Raw genomic sequence first — 12855 nt, 5'->3', positions numbered from 1 at the left:
ATCTGAGGTTATTGATATTTCTCCCGGCAGTTCTTTAATCAGTCTCTTTCTTAATTTTTTTCTGTATTTAAGCATAAGCATAATTTCATGTCCAGATTGCTTCATTAATGAAAAATCATCAAATCACCTTTATAAATAGCTTGAAATATCAAGCAGTAGAGAAACCCTAAACAGTTACAGCAAGTATTGTACATTTTCTATTTTATATTGTTTATATTGTTGATTGTTAATATGTCATTTGCTTCTTTCATCTTCTGAACTAATATCATTTGCTCAATTGCCTCATCAGTACTCCTTTTAGTAGAGATTATTTCAATATGTCACATTTCAGAAAAAATATCAGATCTCTGAGAGCTTAAATTTTTTACTTTAGTTTCCTCCAAAATTGCTTTGCATATTAGGTCATAAAGATTCCCTAAAACTAAGTCAGACGCATTTGATTTTGTATGGTTACAATTTCTTTGCTTTAGATAAATATTATCTATAGCTATATGAATATGTTTTAAATTATTTTATGATGTTGAGAAATTAGGTTGGTTGTAACATCAGAAACAATTTTGAATTCTTCAATTGATCTTGTAGGTTAGTCATTGATTTTTTTTTTTTCATTTCCTTTTTCCCTCCTCAACTTTCCAGTGAAACCAACATCTCTAAACAATGATCAGAGTGAATGTAATGTCTGGGTTATTTCTAAAATCTTTCTTTTGTTCAGAAATATACCACACATTAATGAATGCTGTAGAGGTAATACTGTTGATTTTCAACTGTCTAAAACATAATGGACGGAATAATTTAAAGCATGTCTAAAGAATCTTCTAACTTATGTATATTTTAATTTACTCTTAATAGAAACCAAAGTGCTCTGTATAGAACAGAAACCATGCAATAGTACCCTTAAATGAATTAATGATTCAAATCATTATTATTAATTTTGTAAGGCTATCTCTTATAATTTTAATATGTTCCCCTAGTAAGAAAGAATGTAAATATTCTTGTGGTAATCAAGATTATTTATATATTACTCTCTGCACTAGAAAAATTAATCCCTGCCTCCCTTCTCACATGCTTTCTGAAAAGTACCTGTGCCCACTGGACACTTCCACTATGGGAAATGGTGAACCCAGGTAGATTCTTTGTACCAGATGATACCAGATGACCCTGCCCCCAAAGGGAACCAAGCTGATTCTCTTAACCAGGAATTTGGAATTTAGAAAAATCAAACTGAGTGAATCATCCAGCTAAGACAAACTGAGTCCCAAGTTAACAAAGAGATATTACTGGAAGTTGGCTCTCCAAAAAAAAAAACAAATACGCCAAATCCAGTTATAAAGAGAAGACTGCAACAAGTCAGCAAGGAAGTGTGGTTTTCAGGGAAAAAAGAAAAAAAACAAAAAACACAGAAGAATTAAACAGCAGCAGAAAGGAAGGCAAGAACAAGAAGCAGGGCGTCTGAGAAAAGCAGAGGGTTCCAGTTCTCAGGTCTAGGCCAGTGTGAACAAGCTGAATTGCGCTTCTGGGTCTTATCCTCAGGTGCCATCAAATTTCTTCTCATGTGCTTCAAATTTTCTATGTGAACTTGGGTAAATTTTTGTTTATTGCAACCTAATGATCCTGAAAGTGAAAGGTTAGTTGCTCAGTCATGTCTGACTCTGTGCGACCCCATGGACTGCAGCCTGCCAGACTCCTCTGTCCCGGGAATTCGCCAGGGAAGAATACTGGAGTGGGTAGCCATTCCCTTCTCCAGGGATCTTCCCAACCCAGGGATCAAAACCTGGGTCTTCTGTGTTGCAGGCAGATTCGTTACCATCTGAGCCACCAGGGAAGCCCTTAATAATCCTGAGAGGTATTTAAAAATCAAAAAGTATTTATAAATTTAATAATATATAAGAGGTATTATAAATCAAAAGAGTTTAAGAGATTCTCCTTACCGTTCCATTTCATATAAAATTATAAGATCCAAAGTATGTGAATAATAAAATACATTTCAATCTGAAAAAGAACTTTTTAATCTTAAGGTATATTTCCATATTAGAAAATCATAAGCAATTTTGGTATCTATCACATAGGATGATAGTTCTCTAGTAAATTCTCAAACATCTTCTTGGCCCTAATTAAACCTGAACTCTAGCTTGTGCTAAGCTTAAACTTAATGGAAAGTATACTTATTTGCTCAAGTAGCAAATGTCCTCTATTTGTTTCTAGACTGGAGAATTTTAACTGTTTATTCCAAATTCAGTGTATTTTTTTATAAGCCTCTTTTGACCTGTGTGGCAAAATCCCCTACCTTGAAATAACTTAGACAAAAAGGAAAGTTTATCGGTTCTCATAACAGAACCTCTTACATTAGACTTCAGATTTGGCTCAAACCGTAACTAGTAACCTTTCTCTCTCTCTTGACTCTGTTTTCCCCTTGAAGAGCCTTCTTTCTTGAGTAGGTGCTTCCCTATCTTAGGTAGGTAAGTAGGTTTAGTCAGTCAGTCATGTCCAGCTCCTGCAACCCCATGCCCTATAGCCCTCCAGGCTCCTCTGTCCATGGGATTTCCCAGGCAAGAATACTAGAGTGGGTTACCATTTCCTTCTCCAGGGGATCTTCCTGTCGCAGGGATCATACCCAGGTTTCCTGTGTTGCAGGCAGACTCTTCAATGACTGAGCCACCAGGGAAGCCCTCTCCTATCCTACCTCCTGCAAATTAAGAAATCTTGGCAGGAGAACTTCTCATTCTACTGTTGCCAGCAAGTGCCTGACCCTGCTGCTAAGAATCAGCTTCTATGGCCAAGGATAGAATGCTCTGAGTTACAAGGTCTGGGTTCTGTGTCCACTCTGAAGTCACATGAAGTAAGAATAGGTCAATGGGGAGTGGGTAGTTTCACCACGAAAAACCAAGATGCTTTTACTATGAGAAGAATAGGTGGTGCTGGGAGGCATAAGCAAAGATATCCTCTATCTACCCAGTATATTTTGCATTTTTGTAGTTATTCTGACTCCATGCTCACCGCAGTTATTACAGCTTTGTTCTTGTCAGTTGTGGTCTGTTAACCTACACATTCTTCTTTATTTTTTTTTTTCTTTTTTTTTTCAAAAAAAATATGGAACGCTTCACGAATTTGCGTGTCATCCTTGCGCAGGGGCCATGCTAATCTTCTCTGTATCGTTCCAATTTTAGTATATGTGCTGCCGAAGCGAGCACAACCTACACATTCTTATGTACTGTGTGTGTGTTAGTAGCTCAGTCGTGTCTGACTCTTTTGCGACTCCATGGAATGTAGCCTGCCAGGTACCTCTGTCCATGGAATTCTGCAGGCAAGAATACTGGAGTGGGTTTCCATTCCCTTCTCCAGGGATTTTCATGACCCAGGGCTCAAACCCAGGTCTCCTGCATTGCAGGCAGATTCTTTACCGTCTGAGCCACCACTAATAGTGCATTATCTTCCACATAAGTGAAAGTCACTCAGTCGTGTCTGACTCTGCAACACCATGGCATTTACAGTCCATGGAATTCTCCATGTCAGAATACTGGAGTGGATAGCCTTTCCCTTCTCCAGGAGATCTTCTACCAATTCAAAAATCATTTATCCAGTGACAGTCTTAGGAGCTGAGACCTTTTATATAAAATGATTCAAAGAGTGCCTGGATATTTCCTCTTTTTCCCAAATATTCCCTCCTACTACCCAACACAGAGATGTACTTTTTTGTATCCTTGGGGTCTTAGAATTTTCCAGTTTAATTTAAACACAAATATCCCCTTAAAGCAGCAGTATCTTAAGGAACTCAGAGTTGGCGCTCTAGCAGGGATTAGCTTATGGCTAGTGATAAAACAGTTTTCTGAGGGACAGTGTCTAAGGGAGATGGAATAGTAGATGATTTTTGTTGGCACAGCATCAAAGATTTACTTGGTCTAACTTCACAGTTTTCTTATGGTTATTCCAGCTCTAAGTCATCTTTTATATTTCTTCAACTCCAGTGGAAAAATGCAGACAAATTATATTGTATATAAGAGAAGAAAGTTACAGAAGGATTTATTATTCATAGATGCTTTAAAGAAAAAAAGAAGGGTCTTCAAGTGCCAAACCACAAGGAAGACAAGACATGATAGCTATCCATCAGTGCTTGTGGAATAAAATTCTATGTCAAAATAATGTTGTTATCTTTGCAAGTTTTTCTGGTAAGAAAAACTCATTGAATAACAGATGTTGAGATCATGAAAAATATTATTAAATTCAAGTACAAAGCAATAATGTTTTATTGAATTAAACTGCAGAGGATTTAGTTAAGTCTTTTAACATTTAGTACCTTTTCCCTGCCAGGCATTAATCTAGGTGTTTGGGCTACAGTGATATGTAAACAGACTGACATCCTCACTCTCATAGAGCTTACATGTTAGTAAAGGACGTAGACATGATGTACTGATTATTATCAACAAAATAAATAAGTAAAATATGTAGAATAAAAATGTATAAATGCCATGGCGAAAATAAAACATAGAATACGTTAACAGAAATAAGGTAGGCTATTTTTGTGTTTGCTCAGTTGCTCAGTCGTGTTAAGTGTCTCTGCGACCCCATGAACTGCAACACGCCAGGCTTCCCTTTCCTTCACCATCTCTCGGAGTTTGCTCAGACTGATGTCCACTGAATTTATAATGCCATCCAACCTGCTTTAGTACAAATTAGTTGTATCCTCTGAGGTTCTAAATGTCCAGCTATTACATTTTTAATGTATTTTTCTTTGTAATTATGATTAGATTAACAAATTCTGTATGGACTCCTTTGGTTTGATGTTAGCCTTACCCATTTTAAGTTTCCTCAATTTGTAATCTCACTTTTTAAATAAATATGAGCTAAAAACCACCACCACGACGTATGTTAGAAGAGCACTCATAAAAATGTGTGGTTTTGATAGGGTCAAAGGGTAGGAAGCTGCCATATGTGACTGTTCGCAGCAGCAGACTGGATGGTGTTGAAAAGGACATAGCCTTGCTGCAAAACACACCTCAAAGTGGATGACTGCAAACAATCTCCCTCTAGCGTCCAAGAAAGAAAATGTGCAGACCTTGCTCCACTGGAATTTGTTGGAAATGCAGCTGAAGTGAAATAGAGATAAAGTTTAGTTTAGACATGACCACTATGGACCAAGTATTGACCAGAATCTTAAATACATGAAAAGGTCTGATGACACTATTGTGAAGTAACTTAGTAGCTGATTAAATTTATCTGAGATTAGTTTGGCAATTGGCAGTTATAATTTATATGTGATCATTTCATAAATATTTGTTAATATGAAACCCAGTGGAGCTAAAGAATTTGGGGAAAAAATTACAAAACCAGAACATCAGAGTCCCTGCTCTTGATAACTATGATATATTTTGAATTTTCTGTCCTGAGTATGTATTCCCAGCCCTGCCTTTGCTGCTAAATGACACAATTTATGGCTTCTTTCTTCCAGGGAATGTGAATGCTTAGAGAATAGCAATTTATTTAGTGTTGGCCTAAGTAAACACAAGAGAGCAGATCTGTGAAAGGAAATAAAATATTATATCCCCAAAATGGGTCTCATGCTTTTACTTGTTTCTTTTAATAGTTAAGCATTGATAATTATTTTTAATTGATAAAATTTTAAATGTTTTACTAATTCTTTTGAAGTCAAAAATTTTCCCCTTTAGGTCTTGGGTTCTTGCTCAGTATTTCCTGGGTATTGACAGTTATAAAATTTATTTTTCTATCCATTTAAATATTATGTGAATATAAGTATATCAACATTTGGGTAAGCAAAACAAAAATGCAAGTTGATCTATAAAAAATTAAATAATATTGAAATATATATAAAATATATATATTGTATATATATATATATATAAAATAAAAAGCACCCTTCAGCAGCCTATTTCCCTCAGTCCTACATTCCTTCCCATGGTGAAACCAACCTACTAGGAGTATGAGTTTTATTTAAATGTTCAGTTTTTCTGTATATACACACAAACACAAACTGTTTTTATTTTGCATTTCTCATTTATCTGTATTAACTTGGAGATATCTGTGTGTAATAACTATTCACTTATCTCTACCATTTTATCTCTATACCTATTTACCTACTTATCCATCCAGCCATTTAACTTTCTGATCTCTCATTTTCAACATCATCACATAAGCTTATCAGTCATCTCCACCTCTTTCATCAATCATCCCCATTTCTTTCTGCTCACCTGCATCAATCTCTCTCCCCAAAGACTGACTCTTTCCTTCTTGGTCACAAGACAGAAAATATCACCAGCTGATTCTGAGTTTGCATCTTATATCAAGAACACACATAGAATCAGACTATTATTTTTCGTGCTGATTCCCAGTTTCACGGGAAGGAAGGGGCTCACTGGCCTTGTTAGCTCAGATGTGACACCAAATGGAAATACCGTGTGGCCAGAGGCAGATGGTGTGGCAACGTGACTGCCAGAAATCTTGTCCTGCAGCTGAATGACAAATGTTACATGATATTACTTCTATGTGGGATCTACAAAATAATACAAGCGAATCTAGATACAAAACAGAAACAGACTCACAGGCATGGAAAACAAACTTACGGTTACCAAAGCGGAGAAGGACGGGGGAAGGACACATTGGGAGCATGAGATTAACAGATACAAACTACTGTACATAACATAGGTTAGTAATAAAGATTTACTCTGTAGCACACGGAATTATATTTAATATCTTGTAATAACCTATAATGGAAAAGAATCTGAAAAAATATTCAAGGAATCATTTTGCTGTATGCCTGAAACTAACACAATATTGTAAATCAAGTATAATTTAATAAAAAAAAATTCACATACCGTATAGTACCAAAAAGGAACTGCAGAAGAGAGTCTGTTTTCAGTGAAAGTGGTTCTCTGAGAAGGAGATGGGGCTCGAGGCATACAGTTCACTCAGGGTCCACTTATAGCCTGTGTTGCGCTTAGTTGTGTCTGACTCTCTGTGATCACATGGAGCCTACCAGGCTCCTCTGTCCATGGAATTTTTTCAGGCAAGCATGCTGGAGCAATGGAATATTACTTAGCCATAAAAAGGAACACATTTGAGTCAGTTTTAGTGGGGTGGATGAGCCTAGAGCTTATTATACAGATTGAAATTAGAAAGAGAAAAACAAATATCATACATTAACACATATATATGAAATCTAGAAAAAATGGTACAGACAAACCTGTTTGTAGGGCAGCAAGAGAGATCCGGGCATACAGAACAGACTTGTGGACATGGTCAGGGAAGTAGAGAGAGGGACGGATTAAGAGAGTAGCTTTGAAACATATGTGTCACCCTGTGTAAAAGAGACAGCTAGTAGGAGTTTGTGCCATGACCCAGGGAGCTCAACGTGCTGCTCCGTGACAGTCTAGGCGGATGGAGGGAGTGGGAAGTGGGAGGGGGTTTCCAGAGGGAGGGAGCATATGTATACCTGTGGCTGGTTCATGTTGATGTATGCAAATACAACACTGTAAAGCAATTATCCTCCAATTAAAAGTAAACAAATTAAAAAAAAAAAAAGAACACTGGAGTGGGTTGCCAACCCAGGAATTGAACCCACATCTCTTACATCTCTTGCATTGGCAGCTGGATTCTTCACCACTGCGCCACCTAGGAAGGCCCCACCACTTTTAGGCTATGTCCTCTTAAAAAAATTTAATTCAGTTGTAAAAACTTACCTCTCAAAGGTAAACTCTAGTACCAATAGCATTATTTTGCGTATTTGTATAGGAATTATCTTCTACAGCTACTTCTAGGATACTCTTTTATTCTTCTCTAGCTTCTAAACCTGCATTACAATTTTGCATTCTATACTACAAAATGCAATGCTTTGGGATCTGAGTACACTCTTCCTCCCCCCGCCCCCAAACTAAATCAGAAAACATAGTCTGAGATGTTATTACTGGAACAAAAACTATCATTGAAATTGGATGTCACCTAAAAGAGAATAGTCAAAACATGCTTGTTTTCGATATATCTCCTGGTAAGAAACGTAAACGGATAGGGCACTGAAGCCAACTTGCCGTGGCAGAAGAATTTAGAAGAGACTAGTTCCTCATGAAATCTTTAAGTTACAGCCCTAATATTTCAGTGTTTCCAGTTCTCTTGAAGAGTTTAGAAGATGTAAAATGGTATACTCAATATTTATGAAGATACATTGCTCCAAAGACCACCTGTTTGTATAATTGGAGCTTTTGCCTTTAATGTCTTGTTGTTATTGCTATTATTACTTTCATTTACGGAAATTTTCATAACTATAAAAATAGAAGAGTATAATTATAATGAATTCATATATATATGATACGTACACATCACTGAGCTTCAACAATTACCAACTCATGATCAAACAGGTTTCACTTAATCCCCAAACCCCTCCCTGAGATTGTTTTGAAGCAAACTCCTGACATAAAGTCATCTCATCTTGTAAATATTCTAGTATGTATGTATCTTTAAAAGATAACAATTTTCTGTAAAAGAAAACTCATTCACAGAAACTATGATCACATATTAAAAATTAATAATAGTTTCTAAATTTATCAAGTATCCATCATATAATTTTTCATTTAACTCAGATCCATATATGATCCATGCATCACAACTGCTTAATGTGACTCAGTTATCTTTTAATTTATGAGTTTCTTCCTTTGTCATTTTCCTTCCTTGCATTTTTTGTCGTTTTTTTTTCTGCTGTTCATAAAAATTGAGTCATTTGTAGTACACTTACACATGTGGTCAGGGTTTTACTGATTTCATCCCCATGGTGCTATTTAATATGTTCCTCCATTTCCCATATATCTGAAAATTCATACTTCGATATAGAGGCTTGATCAGATCCAATACTTTGGGAAGACAACTTGATAGGTTGTACAGTTGACCCTTGAACAACTCAGGGGTTTGGGACACCAACCCTCCACACAGTAGAAAATCGGCACATAACATCACAGCCAGCCCTCCAAATCCTCAGTTCCACATTTGCCAATTCAACCAACCTTAGATTATGTAGTATAATAGTGTGTATTTATTGAAAAAACTTTGTGTATAAGTGACCTGTGCAGTTCAAACCCATGTAGTTCAAGGGTGTACTGCCATCAAGCAGTATTTAATAGTTGGCAGTCTCAATATTTGTAATGTAATCAAACATTGATGATAATTGCCTAGATTCCATAGTTCCTTAAGGATTGCAAAATGACAGTGTTTTAATTCTATCATCTATTCTTCATCTTTTAACCCCTATGCCTGGGAAGCCCTATATGAAAAACACATCTTGGTAATTTATTAAGTTACCCTGAAGTATTGTGAGACTAGGAAAAAACAGAATAAATGCTTGTTTTTTCTTTTATTTTCAAAATAATAAGCTTTGTTTTTTATAATTTCCTTGCTGTCTGGTTTGTCAAGATAATAAGGCTGATTTCATATATTTCCTACTTTAGCCTTTTTTGTAAAGAGCCCTCAGTCCTTTTAGTAAGAAGTTAATAATGACACTGAAAATTCAAATTCCAATGAAGTGAAGAAGTGAAAGCCACTCAGTCATGTCCGACTCTTTGCGACCCCATGGACTATATAGTCCATGGAATTCTCCAGGCCAGAATCTGGAGTGGGTAGCTGTTCCCTTCTCCTGGGGATCTTCCCAACCCAGGGATTGAACCCAGGTCTCGCATATTGCAGGCAGATTCTATATCAGCTGAGCCACCAAGAAAGCTTACACTAAGCCTCATAGATCTTAACATCTGTTTCTTCCATCTCCAGTATCTCCAATATCAAAAGTCCTGGCCCCCACCACACAAATTACAATGAAAACCCCATAGAAACCACAGGAAAGTCTCAAGATAATGATACCACACCTACCACTAAGAATCTGATGATTGAAAATAGTTCAGTAATGAATAATTGGGCTTCCCTGATGGCTCAGCCAGTAAAGAGTCCACCTGCAAAGCGGGAGACCTGAGTTCAATCCCTGTGTTGGGAAGGTCCCCTGGAGGAGGGCATGGCAACCCACTCCAGTATTCTTACCTGGAGAATACCCATGAACAGAGGGGCCTGGTGGGCTACAGTCCATGGGGTCACAAAGAGTTGGACACGACTGAGCAACGAAGCACAATGAATAATTATTTTATAGTTATGTAGACTCGATGGGCATGAGTTTGAGTAAACTCCAAGAGTTGGTGATGGACAGGGAGGCCTGGTGTGCTGCGATTCATGGGGTCGCAAAGAGTTGGACACGACTGAGCGACTGAACTGAACTTAACTGAAAGTACTTCTACAGTGACAATGCCAATTATTGGAAATGAGACTAATTTATATTCATGGCGCCCTCCACTCTTTTTCTGTCCTCCATTTTAATTTTTGTGGTGGTTTATCTTTATTATTTTTTAAATCATAAGCAAAGACAAGTAGATAGAATTACCATTGCAGATATATACTTGTAACTATCCTTTCCTAGTTGAATGAGAGTACACAATTATCCATCTTGCCTTTTTTCACTTAATGATGCATCTTGGAGATCAATCTATTAGGTATATTAAACATTTTACATATTCATTTTTATTTAAAGATACATAGAAATTCATAATGGATTTGTGGATATGTTCTAATGGCTCAGACAGTAAAGAATCTGTCTGGAGTTCATGAGACCTGGGTTCTATCCCTGGGTCAGGAAGATCCCCTGGAGAAAGAAATGGCAACACAATCCAATATTCTTGCCTGGAGGATTCCATGGACAGAGGAGCCTGGTGGGCTACAGTCCATGGGGTCACAGAGTCGGACACAACTGAGTGACTTTCACTTTTTTTCTGAGTTTATTCAACCAGTGCTTTGCTTATAAACATTTACATTCTTTTCAAACCCTTCTTGTTACAGACAGGGCTGTAGTAAACACTGTTCTGTCAATATATGTTCTTTTAGTAGTCTATCTTTGGAATAGATTCCTAAAGGTGGGACTACTCACTAAGTCACAGGTAAAATGCTTGTATCGTTTTACTAGGTTGCCAAATTCCCTCTGTGTGGGATACCATCATTTTGTATTCCCATCAACAAAGTTGCTTGTTTTCTCACAGGCTTGTGTAGAGATATTGTCAAACATTAGGATTTTTTCAGTCTTATAGATAAGAAGTCATATATTGTGTAGTTTTAGTTTATATTTCTCTTATATGCAAGCGCTTTTTCACATTTTAAAAAGCCAATTGCTTTCTTTCTCTAAATGCTGTTCATATCACTAGGCGATTTTTAATTAGAGCTATTGGACTTTTCTGTTTTTTAGAAGCTCTTTACATGTTAGGGATAGTCATCATTTATCTCTGACAAAAGATCCAATTACTTTTCCTGTTTGTCATTAATATATCTTTGTTTATAGTGATTTTTTTTTACCATGAAAAATCTTTATGAAATCAAATTTTCTAATCTTTCCCTTGATTACTTCTGGATTTTAAATTAGATGACTATTAAATATCAAATGGTTATTATTGTGAAATATTAAATTTAAAAACTGATTATTTGGTGAATTCCATTTCCCTGGTTAGGGAGGAATTCAGTTTATGGAGGAATTCATCCATATTTTCTTTTTACCTCTTGGATTATTTGGGGTTTTTATACACTTAGAATTTATCTGTTAGGGTGTGAAGAAGAGATTCATTTCATTCCCCCCCTCCATGATTATCTAGTTAAACTAATCATCTTTTAGCCCACTGATTTGGGATGGTACTTTTATCATATACTCAATGTCCATATGCAGTTGGATATACTCCTGAGTTTTCTGTTAGTCTCTATTAACAAACTATTTTTATGTGTCAGTAGCAAACTAATGCCTTTTCTAGAGGTTTTAATTTCTGGTAAGTTTATCTCCACCTTTCCAATCACTATTCTTCTTTTTTAGAGTTTTCCTGACTTTTCTTGTTTACGCTCCTGAAAGATTTGTAATCCAATAAATTTTAGAAACAACTTTCCCAGTTTTGGGGGGAAAGAAACATGATGTATTTTTTATTGAGATTACATTAAATGTATTAATTAATTCAGGCATAACTGACATCTTTATAATGTTTAGTTTTCTTCTCCAGGAATAGCGTATTACTTTCCATTTGCTTAAGTCTACTTTTTTTTTTTATCTTTCAGGAGTATTGGGAAGATTAAAAAGATTAAATATTTTTTAAAAATACTTTGTACATTTTAGGTTATGTTTATACCTAAAAATTGTATTATTAGTTTTTGGCAATTGACATGGGATTCTTCCCTTCCATGATAACATCTAAACACTTTTTTTCTTATATATGAAGACTAGAGATTTTTAAATATTAAATTTAAAAACAGATTCCTTGGTGAATTCCATTTTTTTTAGTTTTCCAAATACATACTTACATTATCTTCAAATAGAAGTAGTTTCACTTTAATCTTTCCAGTTCTTATGGCTATATTTGATTTCTGTGCTCAACTGGTGACTGTTACCAGTAACACAGTGCTCCGTAGTTGTGGAGACTGTGATCATCCTTACCTTCTTTCTGACTTTCTCATTTAAGCATTAGGTGGTTCTGTAAAGTAGATTCCAAATTTTGTAATGATTTCCCTATCCCTATTAACTTGATCTTGTCTAGGTCCATCCCCGTGTCTCTATCCCTCTAGCTATACCTATATGTATGTCAATAACTATACAGTTGGCCCTTGAACAGAGTGTGAGGATTAGGGACACCCACCCTCTGTGAAGTAAAAACATCTGAGTATAGTATGTAGTCAGCGCCCTGTATACACAGATCCTTTATATTCAAGGATGTAACCAACCAAGCTCCTGTGGTACTGTGGGAGTCACTACTGAAAAAAAAAAAAAGAAAAAAATCTACATGTAAGTTGACCTGGGCAGTT

The 12855-nt window shown here is 36.2% G+C and overlaps 1 non-coding gene across 1 annotated transcript; it reads right to left on the bottom strand.

Moving 5' to 3' along the window:
- Positions 1–3081: 3081 nt before the first annotated feature.
- Positions 3082–3188, bottom strand: LOC122422432. The gene has a single exon (XR_006263830.1). It is a non-coding gene; the product is annotated as a U6 spliceosomal RNA (small nuclear RNA).
- Positions 3189–12855: the final 9667 nt, after the last annotated feature.

Source organism: Cervus canadensis, chromosome 19, assembly GCF_019320065.1.
Source record: "Cervus canadensis isolate Bull #8, Minnesota chromosome 19, ASM1932006v1, whole genome shotgun sequence".
Classification (NCBI taxonomy): Eukaryota; Metazoa; Chordata; class Mammalia; order Artiodactyla; family Cervidae; genus Cervus; species Cervus canadensis.
This window is presented reverse-complemented; position numbering and strand designations above follow the sequence as displayed.